Source organism: Arctopsyche grandis, chromosome 7 (assembly GCF_051622035.1).
Source record: "Arctopsyche grandis isolate Sample6627 chromosome 7, ASM5162203v2, whole genome shotgun sequence".
Lineage (NCBI taxonomy): Eukaryota > Metazoa > Arthropoda > Insecta > Trichoptera > Hydropsychidae > Arctopsyche > Arctopsyche grandis.
Window position 1 is genome coordinate 27,461,536 of NC_135361.1, and position 16,530 is coordinate 27,478,065.

General features: G+C 35.9%; 1 protein-coding gene across 1 annotated transcript in view; it reads right to left on the reverse strand.

Moving 5' to 3' along the window:
* Nucleotides 1-12,561, reverse strand: part of Gbs-70E (Glycogen binding subunit 70E) — a 31,471-nt gene extending 18,910 nt beyond the window's left edge. Inside the window, exon 1 of the mRNA XM_077434740.1 lies at nucleotides 12,228-12,561. The gene's annotated coding sequence lies outside the window, so the exon portion shown is untranslated. The remainder of the gene's footprint in view (nucleotides 1-12,227) is intronic.
* Between the last annotated feature and the right edge of the window lie 3,969 nt (nucleotides 12,562-16,530).

The following is a 16,530-nucleotide window of genomic DNA, read 5'->3' on the forward strand; positions in this document are numbered from 1 at the left end:
AATATGCAACTGCACTTGGCGCCTAGCTGAATCAAGGGTACTAGGCGATCACAGGCGCCACCGAATCTATTTTTAAAATCGGCGTAACGGCATTCGGCGGCTTTCAAAATGAAAGGTCACACACACACACAGCAAAGAAGAAGTGGTGTGATTTTTTAAATAATTTGACTGCGCCGATGACTTTCTAGCTACCGCTTTGCCTGTTGCCAAGTCGAAATGTTGGCAAGCTGGCGTCGCCAGTCGAACCAGGTGAGGCACGAGGCAGCCGCGTGCCGAGTAGATCAACACACAAACACTCCCAGAGCGATAACCCCTAAAGTGCCACTTTAAACTGGAAACCGATCAGCCCATGCTGAAAAGAGTCCAACGTCCTGTGCAGTGGACGTGATGCAACTCCTCGCTATCTACGGAGCAGGAGGACGATGCGTGACAGCGAGCCTCTGCCTATCTCCAAATGGCACATTTAAAAGTTATTATCGTTGGAGACAGTGTGTCGGTGGCTATTACGGAAACCGGGTCACTTTCAGATAGGATTAATCGATTTTCAGTTCAATGTCTTTAGATACCCCCACGCCAATTTTGTCAACACTGCACTGTTTGATCAACGATCACCAAGTGTTTGTCAAGAATTCATTTTTAAAAAAAGAAAATGTTATGTATTCGACACCCAACATCCGAAGACGCTTTACACAAAAGAAGCAAAAACGAGTTGAGCATGAATATGGATGAAAATGAAGCTGTCGCACTTTGAGCAATGCGTGGTAAATGCAAATGGTCATACATACCACGTACACGGAGAGGCTCAAAGTGTATGATAAAAAAAGTACTTCCTATTAACAATAGTAAGTAAGGTTGATGGAACATTTATACCGGATACATTATTATTATATTATATAAAAAAGCTAAGCAGAATGTTTATTAGAATATTTGATTACATCTAGTTTGCTTTTGTTATTGTTATTATCAAAGTATTCTGTTTAGGTTTACAAAGATAACCTAACAACCCTTGTTTAATCGATTAAAAACCTATAGTTTACAATTTCAAAATAGCTATGTCAATATGGAGGTGGAAGTTTCAAGGAAAAATTGAATATATTTGATCGTAAACTTCAAATCTTTGAAACTTTATTTTGAAATTCCTTAGCAATGAACGGCATTGACTGGGGATGACTCTTCTATATAGTAAATGTTACGATATGAATGCTTATAAAAGTTCTTAAATGATTGTCTCTTCAATACCAGTAGCTAAGAAAACTGAGAAAGATCCAAAAGAGTTTAGGATATGCAGAACATTTCAATCTATAACAGTCTAGAATTGCACTGGAATTACATAGATTCCAGAAGTTCCACATAATACATAGTAGGTTCACCTAAAAGAACTCGCTGAAAGTGTTTGAAACTGAACTAATTTCAAAGAAGAAGACAAAGATAACTGTTTAAAATCTTAAAATCTGAACCAAGCTTCTTTTTGGCGAGCCTGTTTACAAATATTAGAGCAGAAGTCGGCAACCCTTTTTGACTGATTTTTAAGAAAATGTTTCGGGTCAGTTGATATTTTCATTTTATAACAGTTTTTTTAGTGAATAATAATGTAACGTAGAGATTGGGTGATTGGTGCTCGTCGACCACTGGTTTATTAACGCTGATCACCTTATCACGCGTTGGTGCCATAAAGGCTTCAGCCTATAAACGAGTCGTATACAACAACCAATAAGATCTCGCGACCATCGACCAATGATCCATCTGTACGTGTGCCCGATGGGTATGAATATTCGGCGGTTTTTTGCCCGTGCTTCCTTCGGAACTGGCAAGCCGACGGATCAAGAACAATAAAACACCTCTACCACACTGCTGCATCTTTCACTCCGATTTTGGAAATTCCTCTACACTTCCACGTTCCTTTTTTGTCATACAAGTGAAGTCTTAACCGATTAACTCAAGTGGATCACTTGAAATTGTCAAACGAGTCACTTGGTCATAGATTGCCGATGCCTGCATTAGAGCAATACTCGCCTAAATATTGATGTAATAATCACAAGCAAGTCTATATATTTACATAGTAATAACTACTATTGAATATACGTATGTACATACATACATACATAGTGTCGTTTTGGATTGTTCTAGTGCTACAACGAGTTTTCCAGCTTGTTTTTTTATCGCTGCAATAATATTTGTAAAGAGGCTCACCAAAAAAGAAGACCAACTCATTGTTCAAATTGTTGAATTTAGCACTACATACAATCACAATCAGCACTCTGGGGTAGTATTTCTGTATGCCAAAAGCATCGAAGGACATTCATTACGCAACAGCACAGACCTAGACCAAGATAAGGTCAATGCGAGGAATACCCAGCATACCTAGTCAAACTTTCGAACACATACTATTTCTGAATGGTCGCATTTCAGCCCGAAGACCTGAACGTGGGGTCGACATACCCAATTATGTAGTAGTAGGAAGCGGTTGTGTAACGAGAACGAGAAGACAAGCAGTTAATTTTACCATAATTTTCTAATGTGGGCAGCAAGGCCGCGAGGCAGTTGCGAAACGCACGTTTATTTTTGAATGGTTTAAACCGTAATACCACGCATGCGGTGCATGATAGTCATACCACTTTCAAATAGACCGCCAGACTAATGTCAACAGGAGAGATGAGCATCCAGGATGACGAGACGCCATTGACCTCTAATAATAACCGGCAACATGTGCTTGGAATCTCCGCTAGACTTACACCCATACATATATACAAGACTTCCTCGTCTAATATTAATCCTACTGTTGCATTCAAATAGATCCGAGTTTGAGGTCGGAAACAATTTCACTCCAGTTTTAGACTAGTCTAGGAAGTTCAAAATGATTGATTTTGGCATCCTCGAGGTTGCCAAATTCAAGGTGTGCAAGAAGTGCAATCGGAATAAGTGTGTGCAAAATACGTTTCGTTCAACGACACTTCCAATGCAACTCGTGTATTTCTCCTTGAGCAAAGGTAATGGATGTGTATGTAGACTTGTATATCAAGTAGGTCACATAATTGCACTTCAATTGTGCATGCTAAAACATAAACATTGCAAAATTTTTACAGACATGACCACTGTCTAATGTTTATCAATTGATTATAAAAGTGAACTGTTTTATTAATTGACTGATGTAAAGTGGGACGTCAAGATTCTTATTGGCTGTGGAGCGTTACGTGCATACGAAAGATTGACGAGTAGATGGTTCTAAATATGACAATGATTGAAATCATCTGAATTTCAGGTTTAATATTAGCATAAATTTTTAGCTCGGATCAAATGAGAAACTTGTAAGATTCCTACTATGCGCATATATGTATACACTTGCTGATCGCAATTGGTATGATGACTACACACACACACACACCGGACTGATCCAGAAAAAATATTGTTTTTTCCAATACACCCATCCAAGGCAAAGAGTATGGCTGGAAATTTTTGGTTTTTATAGATATAAGGAACTGCTATGTACTGTTCTTGGAATTAGTGCGACAACTTTAGAAGTGTATAAAAATAGTCCAGTCCCTTCCATAGACTTCATTCGAAATGAAGCTAAAAGGAGGTATGTATGTAAAAAGAAGAATTAACCGAAAAAAACATTCGTAGTTAGAAATTTTATGAATAATGCAACAGAAAATCTAAGAATAACATCAATTTTTGTACTTCAAGATTTTGTAAGAAAGTTCAGTTGGGTCATTTCTAATTGGTAGCTAACCTACCCGTTAGAAATGACCCAATAAGGACATAATAAGGTAGTTAACCTACCTTATTATGTCAGAATCTTCTGAAACAAAAACTATGTATTAGAAATGACAAATGAAAGGTTCACTTTCTTCTCATATTTCATCAGTATATGAGCCGTTATATTGGAAAGTGGCGGAAGTCCAATTTTCAGTTCAGAAACACTATTTCTGTTTGACTTAATTCACAAATTGCTATCACTTGTCGAGAATCTTGGAAAAGCAGAATAAAAGTATTACAGGCCATCATTATTTTTAAATATTATTAAATGCAAAATATTATATTTAATGTTTTGTGAAATATCGAAATGAAGAAAAGTGGACTTATGCCACTTTTAAATGTAACGGCTCATATGTAGATAGTGAAGTTTAGTTAAAATCTTGACAAGACGAGTGGGTGACCCATCGAACTATCAGAAGCGATTTAAATTTCTATCGGCGATTTAAAATTCAAGCCGCGCAAAATGGCAAAGTTTCAAACCGATCGGAAGAATGTAGGAATTTCGACTGAATCATTAGCGAAGTGAAACATAGAAAACAGTCAGCCCTTCTTTTATTGGAAACCCTTCCTTCATACTATCCACATAACTTTTCTACAGGATACAATAATTGACTTTATGAATACATAGACTTTGAACTTTGGCTAAAGGCTCTACATATATTTTGTCGCTTTTGTGAAATCACTTTGTCTACAATCCCTCCCCTAAATCTTCCCTGTTTAGGCTTTGGTGTCGTTAATTGACGATCTCTAGCTCTAAATACTAATGAAAGTATGTAGTGATTTTTTGTAGCATCCAGTAGTAGAACTTAACGCATGGAGAGCATTTAACTTTTGGGTCGCTCTCTCAATTCGTACATTGTCTATCTCAATTGCCGGCAATTTACTATAGCGTTCAGCAGGCACTTAGTATTTATTCGAGAGCGGCTCACCCGCGGCACAGTTAAGCATAACAGTTGGGTGCGACGACGAAACGGAACGGAGTTCCTGATCGATGCAGATCGAGAGAACCCGGTTCGGAGATCACGCCAGCAACGAGTTTCGAGTGCGTGCTCGTCCGCCATATTCGGATCGAAGCTGTAAATCTTCGTGCACACGACGACCGGTTCTTCAGAGTTTCTAGTTAGCCGACAACTGTTGTTGTTGGGCAACGCACTGTTCACCTTTCATTTTTGGTCTTGATGGAAGTACCCAGAAGTATCTATGTATGTACCTACTCCCATGCTGGAGAGCTCCAGGTGGATCTTGTGGATATCTGTCTGCGTTTTCAGCGCACTCTTGACATTATGATTTTGTAGGCCAAGTTGACTTTTTTTTATTCCGCCGCGTCGCTAATAATAATCCGTCATGTTTGGTATATTTAGCCTGAGGTCAGCTGTGTTGTGGTGGAGTCCACCTATGCTGCATATCACGCTCCACGTGGATGACAGTCTACATATGTAGTACGGGTCGTCGGATCTGACCCCAATATAAAACGGCAGGGGTTTAAAAAAAGAAGGCGCCGCGGCGTCATCATATTGGCAATGTGCTGCCTTGAGGTCATATTCATTATATTTTCACCCAATTGTTATTGTTGATGTTGGTGATCCGTTGCTGGAGCGTGCTTTCCTCGTAATCAACAACAATTTTAATTTTACCCAGCTCGTGTAAATTTTATATTGACCGGAGTGCTAGAGCGTGGTGGAAAGGATTCTTCTGGGTTATATAACATCTTTTGAGTCACACTTAGACTTTCATCTCGGTACATTTTTGCCATCGTGATGGGTTCAGACTGAAGATACAGTTTGTATAACATAAGAAATTTGGATAGATCAAAAAATTTAACAATGACCGAAAAAAACCTTTAGAAAAAGCTAAGAAGCAGGTATTTACCATCTACATTCTTTCAATATACCTCAAAGGACAGATAAGATCCAGGTAAAAAAAAAAGATTCTGAATGCAAGTGGTCCAGTTATGATAAAAACGATAACTATTTTCGGTCAGTTCCACTAAATAAACCCAAAAGTACAGACGATGTCGCATTCGCTATGATAGAAACCGGTATACATTTTCACAAACATGGAATGATGCAAATCTGGCAGACCAGTACAGTTTAGGGCGAAAACACACTGAATGGAATAGGACGTCACGACCCTGGCTTTTAAACAGAGGTTGTTCCACAAACAGAATTTGGGTGTAGTCGCACGTGCAGAATGCATATGTTTGGGAGCACGGCGTGTATGCATATCCACATGCAACTGACAAGTTTCTCCCACAGTTCTTCAAATATGGGATTCACCGTTATCGATCACTGTCAAGCGAGGATAAAATATCATCGAACACACTCCGGGGGTGATTTTTGGGACTGTGTACCATGTATATGGGCTAGGGGTGGTGCTTTCAATTCACATGTTTAAAAGTATCTAAAATAAAACACGTACCACTCATACATGGCTATTGCTCCAATTTCAATTTAAATCTACGTAAGATGTATTTATTACTAATAAATGACTGAAAAATATCAAAAAAAAGCTTAGAGATTGACTTAATTAGCCCTTTGAGTGTTGACGTCATTTCTGTTGAAAGCCCGCCACGCTGAAAATTTCGCCAACATTTCCAACCACAATTATTTAGTAATCCAATAGAAAGCAGGTATAAAAATTGTAGCTAATCCAAACAACCCCTAGATAACTACCGGCGAGGATTTCGAGTTTTGTAAAGGTGTGTTAAGACTATTTAATATATGCAACAATGTAAAATAAAACAACAAGTATTTTTCCAAAACTAGTTCCATCTTCTTCATTGTTGTTAAAATGTAATGCTCACAATCCAAATGCCAAGCCACAATCTAAAATACTCAGTAGTTAGGGATTTCTATCGAGAAATTCTGCTATGGTTATAAATTCAGAAATTCCGGTGTAAACCAGTCTTTATAAACATCGACACGGATTACACGACTTATTTTCAATGCATTTTTTTTCAATGCTACCTATTTAAGCTTAGCGGGTAGTATTCTTGTTTATTTTTTACATACTCAAATTACAACGCCTATCGGCGTATTTCAGGCTCATGGACTTGTTGGCAAAACGCCGATCAGCATTCAAAGGGTTATTAAATGCCCACTTGAATTTTAAGATAAAAAGTGAAGTCTGCTATTAGTAGATTAAAAAAAAGTTAATTTTGGGCACAGGAGATTGCCACTACTACTTTTTACGAACTACATTTAATTACTCTGGAATGGATAGCTCTCCTATGAACCTTCTCCGCCTAAGTCCATTCGAACGAATGTTAATTTGTGACTCTCTTAGAAGAGTTGAGTTGTCCCAACAGAGAAATACTGCAAAACCAGAAGAATTGAAAAGGTTGGAATCCCAAGATCCAATCCAAGATGCGGTTTAAGTACAGCAGCGAGGTGTCTACGTGTGCACAATCCAGATACAATGCACGGTGGCCGCGTAGCAAGTATTATTGTTAGCGACTTGTGGTAAATGCGGTCAATTGAATCGTTCTGATGATATTGGATCAGATGCTGGAGCAGTCTGTAGAACCGCAATCGACACACAATGGCGAGACATCGCCGAAAGTTATCGTTGACAAATCTATACAGATCAAATCCCATTTCCACGATAAACAGTCGGGTAATGGATCAATCAGTGGTCATTGACATATAAACCAACTGGGAGATAAATTGGCATTATCGATAAGCCTACTGACAAATTTACGTATGTATCGATCAGACGATGTTACATATTTTATCTTCAAATGCACCACACATGTGCTTATGTGGCTGGTTTTATTGGATTGCAAGTTTATTGGACTTTTTTAATGATTCTCTCTCCAACTACAATAGCTATTTTGCAAGTGGGTAGTAGGAGTCATTGTTTTTTTTTTGTTGTTCATAAATTCGTTCATATCGATTAGGTCGGTCTCCGTGATGAGCCGGAATGCTAAATTACAGAAAACGCAAATATCGGAAGGCAAAGATCGAAAATCGAAAGATCTTAAGTCGAACGGTACATACTCACTTAATTTGCGCGAGCAGGATACAACAGGAACAAGAGGAACAGGCTTTTCCTCCCGTATTAATGTGTGCGCGCAGAATACGGGAGGAAAAGCCTGTTCCTCTTGTTCCTGTTGTACCCTGCTCGCGCAAATTAAGTGAGTATGTACCGTTTACCATGCACCCTTTTTTTTATCTTTCGACTTAAGATCTTTCGATTTTCGATCTTTGCCTTCCAATATTTGCGTTTTCTGTAATTTAACATTCCGGCTCGTCACGTAGACCCCGATTAGGTAGTTGTTTTCTAACTTTCAAATTGGCAAAATGTAACAAGAAATATTTCATAATGTACATGTCATTCGGAATGTCTGTGCCATGTTTCGGAAACCAGTTCGAGCCCAAGCTTTTGAACCTTTTGAAAGAACTCTTCGTGTACTTGTCCTTTTTTATTAAGCTTACATCCTAGACATAATCCCAAACAGGTACTGCAGCTATTGTATGCATTCGAAAAGCTCACTTTGGGTAAAATTATTTTCTTACTAACATACATATGCAGTGGCGGACTGGCCATACAAGCGTACATGCCCGATGGCATGTGGGCCCCACTATCCTTTAGAAAATATGGGCCCTCAGTAAAATTAAATAACTTTTTAACTATTTCACGTGTGTAAAAATTTATAGGATATTGCACTTTGGGACCTAGAGTTTGGGTATTTCAACAAAACAAATTTCTTACGATATACACAAACAACTAATACAGCCCAAGGATCGGTTAACTTATTTTATTAGGCTCGAAATGTAAGTTTCAACATTTGCGTGGGCCCTTTTACCGGGCCCATTTCCAACCTCAAGGTTATGTAATATTTCCAACCTATGTAACAACTACCTAATGAAATAAAAATGGGAATAAACAAATTTCCGTGAATAATATAAACTGAATTGCTTAAAACAATTTTGATAGGACGATTCATCATCAACCAGCGATTAAAATTTACTTCATACATACTTTCAAAATAACATTTGATTATACTTCGACGATATAGTAAGATTTAAATACACAATTTTAAACAGTTTCCGAATATAAAATCTATTCCTAATCTAGACACATCCATGTATATAGAAACATAGGATAGGGGCCCCTCCCCAAAATCTCGATTTTCGATTAACATTAATTGAAAATATTATGCATTTTTTGTTTTCAGGGATGTAATTTGGGGGGGGGGCACTCGCCCCCCTAAATTAAGGAATAGGTGAATTTAGAAAATATTATGAATTTAATGATTAATGAGATACTATGGATCTATGAATGCTGCGTTTATTTCTTATATTATGTTACTTTTGTGTAACTAATAAAATAATCGCTGCTATGTGCTTTGAAAAAAAAAGATTTTATTATTTTGAAGCAAATATATTTTGGTTTTTAAGTGGTATGCCTTGGGTAACATTCTTAGAAATTGTTCATCCCATTGAGGGAATCGTTAGAAAGGTCGCCTTTACTTTATTTTGTCTCAAAAACAGATGTGTATCGTTTATTTTTCCGAAAGTTTGTATATTTTTTGATATAGTGATACATTTTGATGGTCGACTTTTGTTAACCATTTTGCGACCATGTGAAGATTTTTGGAAAAAAATTTTCGCCTGCGGCGCTTTTTTGGCTTTTTACATAAGATACTTTTATATATACTTTTTCAAAAATAAGCTTATTTTTTTCATATTGTATATTTTCCATTTTTATTCCGATATAAAAAAGATTTTTTGAAAAAAAATTCAATTTGACCAATCTTCGCCTGCCCCCCCCCCCAAGAAAAAGCTGAAATGACGTCCCTGATTGTTTTCTACCGAAAGTAAAAGCTGCTTTTATGCCGCATTTTTTTATGATGCATTCTATTTACCTAGGACAAGGATTAAAACGAAATATACAATGTAATTTATGGATCTATTTTGCTTTTGCCATTTTTCTTGTACCTAAATTTGTTTATTCCCATTTTTGAAAATTTTATTTATTTTTTGCCCTTGATTTTTAGCGTGATGGAAAGAAGAAAATTTTGTTATATGGGGGGGGGGACAAATTTTTTTAACCCTGGGTGGGGCCCCCTTTGACTCCTGGCATGCACTGATTTCAGTCCCAGTCCGCCACTGTACATATGTATATGTGCATGCATATATGTATGTATGTATTTTGTAAAGTCCTCCTAAGATTATTTTCCATTTCTTTCTATATTTTCGTACATATATAATTAAAGGCACATTTTGATAAATAATTGCAATTTTTTTCGTTTGATTTGACTTTATCAAGTTTAATTAAATATTATTAGAAGGAAAAATACACAGAAAATCAAAAATGAATAAATACATTGTCAACAAATAGAGGTCAGGCAATAATAATGTTATGAAAAATATGGCCAGATAGATGTAAAGATACATGTAGAAAATGATACAGGCCTATCGGCTTTGCCGCCTCCCCCAAGTATATTAAATAAATAAATTAAATGTAAGTTACTTTTTAGAATATGGAGATCTTCATTGCCCTATTCATACATACATATATAATATATGTTTGTATGTATATGCAATCTCCAAATAGGTTATTAACTAACTATAATTACTAGAGGTAGGACCGGAAGCGCGCCGTCTATTGTTCCATTATTGTAAATGCTTTGTAAAAAAGGTTCGGCAAACCTTTAACAATGCATTTACAACATGTGAACAATGAACAGCGCGCTCTGGGTCCGCTCTTTAATTATTACAACCCGTAGTGCATTCAAAACCCTTACATTGAGTTGGCTTTTTTTAAACTTTATTTGTAACATCTTTCTAAGATTTTTAACCATTGGAGTGCTGACCAACGCCGATCGGCGTTTTGCCAACAAGTTCATGGGCCTGAAAAACGCTGACAGGCGTTGTATTTTGAGCATGTACAAAGTGAACAAGAATACTACCCGCTAAGCCTTTCCAGGTAGCATTGAAAAAAAATGCATTGAACATGGATCGTGTAATCCATGTCATTCATTTATCAACGTTTATAAAGACTGGTTTACACCGGAATTTCTGAATTTATAACCATAGCAGAATTTCCCGATGGAAATCACTAACTGCTGAGTATTTTAGATTGTGGCTTGGCATTTAGATTGTGAGCGTTACATTTTAACAACAATGAAGAAGATGGAACTAGTTTTGGAAAAATACATTCATTAATAGACTTCTTTTGCTTATTTTATATTGTTGCAAGATATATTAAAGAGTCTTAATACACCTTTATAAAACTCGAAATCCTCGGCGGTAGTTATCTAGGATTTGTTTGGATTGGCTAAAATTTTTATACCTGCTTTCTATTGGATTTCTAAATAATTCTAGTTGGCAATGTTGGCGAAATTCTCAGCGTGGTGAACTTTCATCAGAAAAGATGTCATCACTTAAAGGGTTAACCAATGAGTGATTTTCTGTCCATCCTCAGAATTTATAACAATGTTTTGGGTCAAAATCAGAATTAAAAACAATATAAATGTCGATGAAGTTTTTGCAGTATATATAACCTAGCATTATATATTAACCTGCCTGAAATATCAAAGAAAAACTCATGATGATAATATTATATATACAAAAATATGTATGTATGTATATTCCCTTGACAAATACAGTTACTTCATGAGCTTTCTCCTCGTGATTAAGTACTTCAAGTGAATTTTGTGTTATGAATCATCAATGAAGACCTCAAGTTTTTCCCACAAGTGTACGTGAAATGGAATCCAATGAATATTTGCTAGGCTACACAATCAATCAAAGCCCACCAGAGAGTTTTCCAATGTTTCTCGTATAATATTAATCGTACATTTATGATTTGAATAGTCTTGATCTGTCCGTAAGAAACTGCAAACGCATTTGAATGGCAATTTATATTTATGATCCAGTTGGATTTAAAATTCCAACCAGGCAACTGTGTTTGAAAGAAAATTTGCAATATACAAATACAAATCTATATATGTGTGTATATATTATAAATTATAATTCACACGATATCTACAAACGTGTCCTGCATTAGAAAATTAATTTTCTTTCTGTCGACCGTGGATATGAAAAGGTCAAAGTTATGTAGCGTTTACCTTTACACCAACGCACATGGGTATAGTTTCTGTACGAAACCGTTAATTTTGAAATATTTCACACATATGTACATATATCAAAATCAATTACAGTAATACAATGAATCACACTTATTGGCAACACGAATCGTCACTGAATGTAGTAGGTAGGCCAATCCAAATTTAAATGCCGGGCTATTTATAAAAACGTTATGAATAAATTAAAATATTTTTAGACAAACAAGTTTGATGTAAAAAAAAAAAAAAAAACAATAATGACAATCTACCTGTCAGCTGTGCATAGCAACAAGAGTGTTTCGAATTCTCAGAACCGGTGTTGATTAATTAAAAAATAAAAAATAAAACCAAACAAATGACCAGGTTTGGTATTGCGTATAAAGTGTCATGTACTTACGTGTTTTATTTGACAGTTTCGATTTGAGGTTATGTTGCAATAGTTTTCAGCGATTTTTTCAGGAGACTTGGACGCGTTTCCGGTTTCGTGCGATACCGACGGTGGTGACTTCCGGTTATCGAGAGTCGATGTTCATTGACTTGTGTGGGGCTGGGGCTTCGAGGTGGATATGAAGTGTGTGGAAGTCAAACGACGAATTCGAAGAGAAATCGCACGACGACGACAACACACCCCCCCTCCTCGAATGCCACCGGCCAACTGATCGTCGATCGGTTCTTGTTCTACGGACTACGCTACTCGGCTCTACCACTTTACCACTTTTCATCAGGTGTTCGAAACTCTTCTAGACGCTGAAAGGTCAATTTCATCCCCATTCAACACGATGAAACACGGCCATGTTGTTACGGGCGACTTATTTCCTCTTTGATCACAGTAAAATAAGGCACGTCTGAATCTCTTCAAATTCATCGGTCTCCGTGACGAGCCGGAATATGAAATTACCGAAAACGCAAATATCGTATCAAAAGAAGTGACATCAATTTGTGAATTAAGCCAAACAAAAATTGTGTTTTTGGAACTGAAAATTGGACTACCGCCACTTTATCAAATATAACGGCTCATATACAAGATTACCTTGTTTCGGTAGTAAAGGACATTGATTATGCCGGGCCTACCTCACGGCACCGAAAGTGAAAAGGTCGAAAAAGCAAATATCGGAAGGCAAAGATCGAAAGATCGTAAGTCGAAAGATCAAAAATAAAAGGGTGCATGGTAAACGGTACTATGTATATATAATATCGGTCTCCGTGACGAGCCAGAATGTTAAATTACAGAAAACACAAATATCGGAAGGCAAAGATCGAAAATCGAAAGATCTTAAGTCGAAAGATCAAAAAAAAGGGTGCATGGTAAACGGTACATACTCACTTAATTTGCGCGAGCAGGATACAACAGGAACAAGAGGAACAGGCTTTTCCTCCCGTATTAATGTGCGCGCGCAGAATACGGGAGGAAAAGCCTGTTCCTCTTGTTCCTGTTGTATCCTGCTCGCGCAAATGAAGTGAGTATGTACCGTTTACCATGCACCCTTTTTTTTATCTTTCGACTTAAGATCTTTCGATTTTCGATCTTTGCCTTCCGATATTTGCGTTTTCGGTAATTTCACATTCCGGCCCGTGAGGTAGACCCGATCTACATATAGTAGTTGGGCTTAGGTTTTTAATTAAAAATAACGTTTTTGAGAGCTAGGTTCTCTTTTTTGACATGATTATTTTGTTCTTTATCCTTTTTAAAAACTTTTATTTAATTTGTTCGAATATAAACAGATTGTTCTGTAGATCGCAAAGTATCAGACTTTCCATCAGAGCTTTAGCTTTATACAGTGGTTTCACCAGTGGCGGCTCGTGAGAATTCCCAGTGGAGGATCTGCAGAGATGAATCGGGCTGTAGTAGTAGCTCGTTGATCATAGCGGTGATCAAATGCAAACAAAAATAGCATATAGTATATTTACTAAGCTAGTAGGCCTGCAGCCCCGCAGACAGTGGCGTGCGCTGAAATTCTCTCTCTTTTTTTTGTCACACAGCCTTACTTAATGCACACGAGCACAGGCTGTTCCTCTTGTATCCTTTTCGTGCACATTAAGTTAGGCTGTACGACAAAAAGAGAGAGAATTTCAGCGCACGCCACTGCCCGCAGACTACAATATGAACGACAAAAATATCATGCATATTTACTATACTGGGAGGGCTGCAGCGCCACAGCCCATATAGACGAGCCACCACTGGGTTTGCCTAATGGTTTCCACCACCACCACCCTAATGGTTTCCATGGGTTTCCGTAACCCCGTTGCTAAAAAATAAAAGTTTCCGGAAACCCGTTATTTAATCTAAAAATTCATATAATTTTTGTCAAAAATTGTACAAATCTCGAAAATTTAATGAACTTTCATGTAATAGTGCCTTGGACGAAAAAAATGTATGTATATATATATATATATATATATATATATATATATATATATATATATATTCAAAATAATTTTATTTTGAAAACTCGTTGTTCCAAAATTGGGGTGACACAACTGGCTTTATAGTTTTAATTTTACTATTTCACGAACAAATTCTGGACATTTTTTTTAATAATTCAAATAAGATACTAATAACGTAAATATCTTGTATAACATTGTCACTCCATATTTTATAGATAATATAATGCAATCATCTAACCCAGTGGTCACCAAACTCAATAAGGATGTGAGCTACTTTATATTTTATTCCTTCTTTATATTTTAGCCATAAAATAAATTAGGTCATCGAAATTCCAATAAAACATATCGCTCCAAACGGTCGCTGGGTAGCTCACGAGCGACCGTTTGTCGATCACTGATCTAACCTAACTTTAAGTTACTTGTCTACTATATTATGTTCCTATCAATGTTTATATGTACATATATAAAGTAGAGCCTTAAATTAGTCCGCTATATCAATATTTAAAAAAAATAGTATACTACAAAAATCTTCTCTTTTTTGTTTTTCCCAGTTATTTTTAATTACTATCAAGAAGGAAATAACACAGTCGTTGAACATGCTAAAAATAACCACAGTCGTCTGCCACTTTGATTTTAAGGCTTTAAAATTTTAATGCAAAATACCCTGTTCATAATTAACTGTTATTAATTATTTACTATTCCAAACCAGGTGAGCGATAGGATAATTATAGGCCTACAACTTCACAAAAAATGTTTAAATTGATCAAAATTAACCACTTTCAAAATATGTTTGCTTCTTATGAAAAAGGTTCGCAGTACCTGCATGATCACGAAACCGGCGCGTGAAACGCGTGTTCAAATACACGCGTGAGCTTACTGTATTTATTTATATATATACACACATTCTACAATGTCGACTCAGAAAAAATGACGAGTTTATTTTATTTCTTGCATCACTACAACCCCATAGCTCATCCTGTTCGTAATTAAGTGGGAAAAATAGACGGCAATACTATAAAATGCATGCGTCTGAAAATGTTGTATACATGCACGCACTCACGTACTACCAACGCAATGATAATTAAGAATCATTATGTTGGTAAAAGAAAAGTGATAAAAAATATTACTATATTCATAAAAATATACAAACCATTCTTAAATGGAATTTACCTATGTACTTATATCAAATAAAATTTCTCTTTGTGATGAGTGAAATCGATGACTTTCACTTGTTTTCAGAAATGTGTAAAATTAACTGTTGCAATATTCATAAAAGTAAACAAATACTTAATACACTACTGAAAATGTATTTTATATCAAAACCATTTGTAGTGAAAAAAATTGTGTACTTTTACTCTCCATATCTGATAAGACGAGTTATTTTTTTTTTTAAATACTCAAGCATGTGTTTTAATATACATATGTATATCATATCGGTGTCCTAGATCAGCAAGTTATGTTGTATAAGATGTAAGTATTCATAATAAATCTTGTTGTAGATCAGTGGCTCTCAGGCGAAATTTTACCGTAGCCGCACAGGTGATAATAGTGGTCCCATGGAAATGTCTGGTGGCCGCACCAAATTTAATCAAATAAATTAAAGTTACAAAAAAGTGGATCAATTTATTCATAAAATAAAATAAATTTTAACATTTTGGTATGTATTTATTTAATAATAATGCAAATGGAAATTGCTCAATACTCCTTTCTTCCAATGCAAGCCGCATTGCTGCTTCTAAGTTTGCGTCTGTCAGCTCGTTTCTAAATTTGTTTTTAATAAAGTGCATTACACTGAATGATCTTTCGCAATATACGGTAGTGGGAAAAATAGACAATATTAATAAAGCAATTGTTGCCAAATCTTTATATTGGTTTGTTTCATTGTCAACTTATATTTCCGACCAAAATTTTTGAACCGAAATATTATTAAAATGGTTATTAAGTATTTGATCATGACTAATTTCTAATAATGCATATTTTACGTTTATTATGAAATTTTCATTTGTTTTCATAATAAAAGGGGAAGATACAAAAGAAACAGTTTTAAAAATATTCAATTCTTCGAACCTTTCATCAAGTTCCAGATTCAGAGATTTAAGACACTCTATTATTTTAAGTTTTAATTTTAATTTTGAAGTTGTTTCTGTCATCTTATCTATGAAATCACTAACAGAAGATAAAATTGAAAAATTGTCATTTTCAACTTCTGTCACAAGGCTTTTCGCTATAATTTTAGTTTGTCAATGATGAGCATGGTTTCTATAATATTATTGTTAAGTTACTTTTTTGTAGTTTTTAAAATATATTTAATTTTT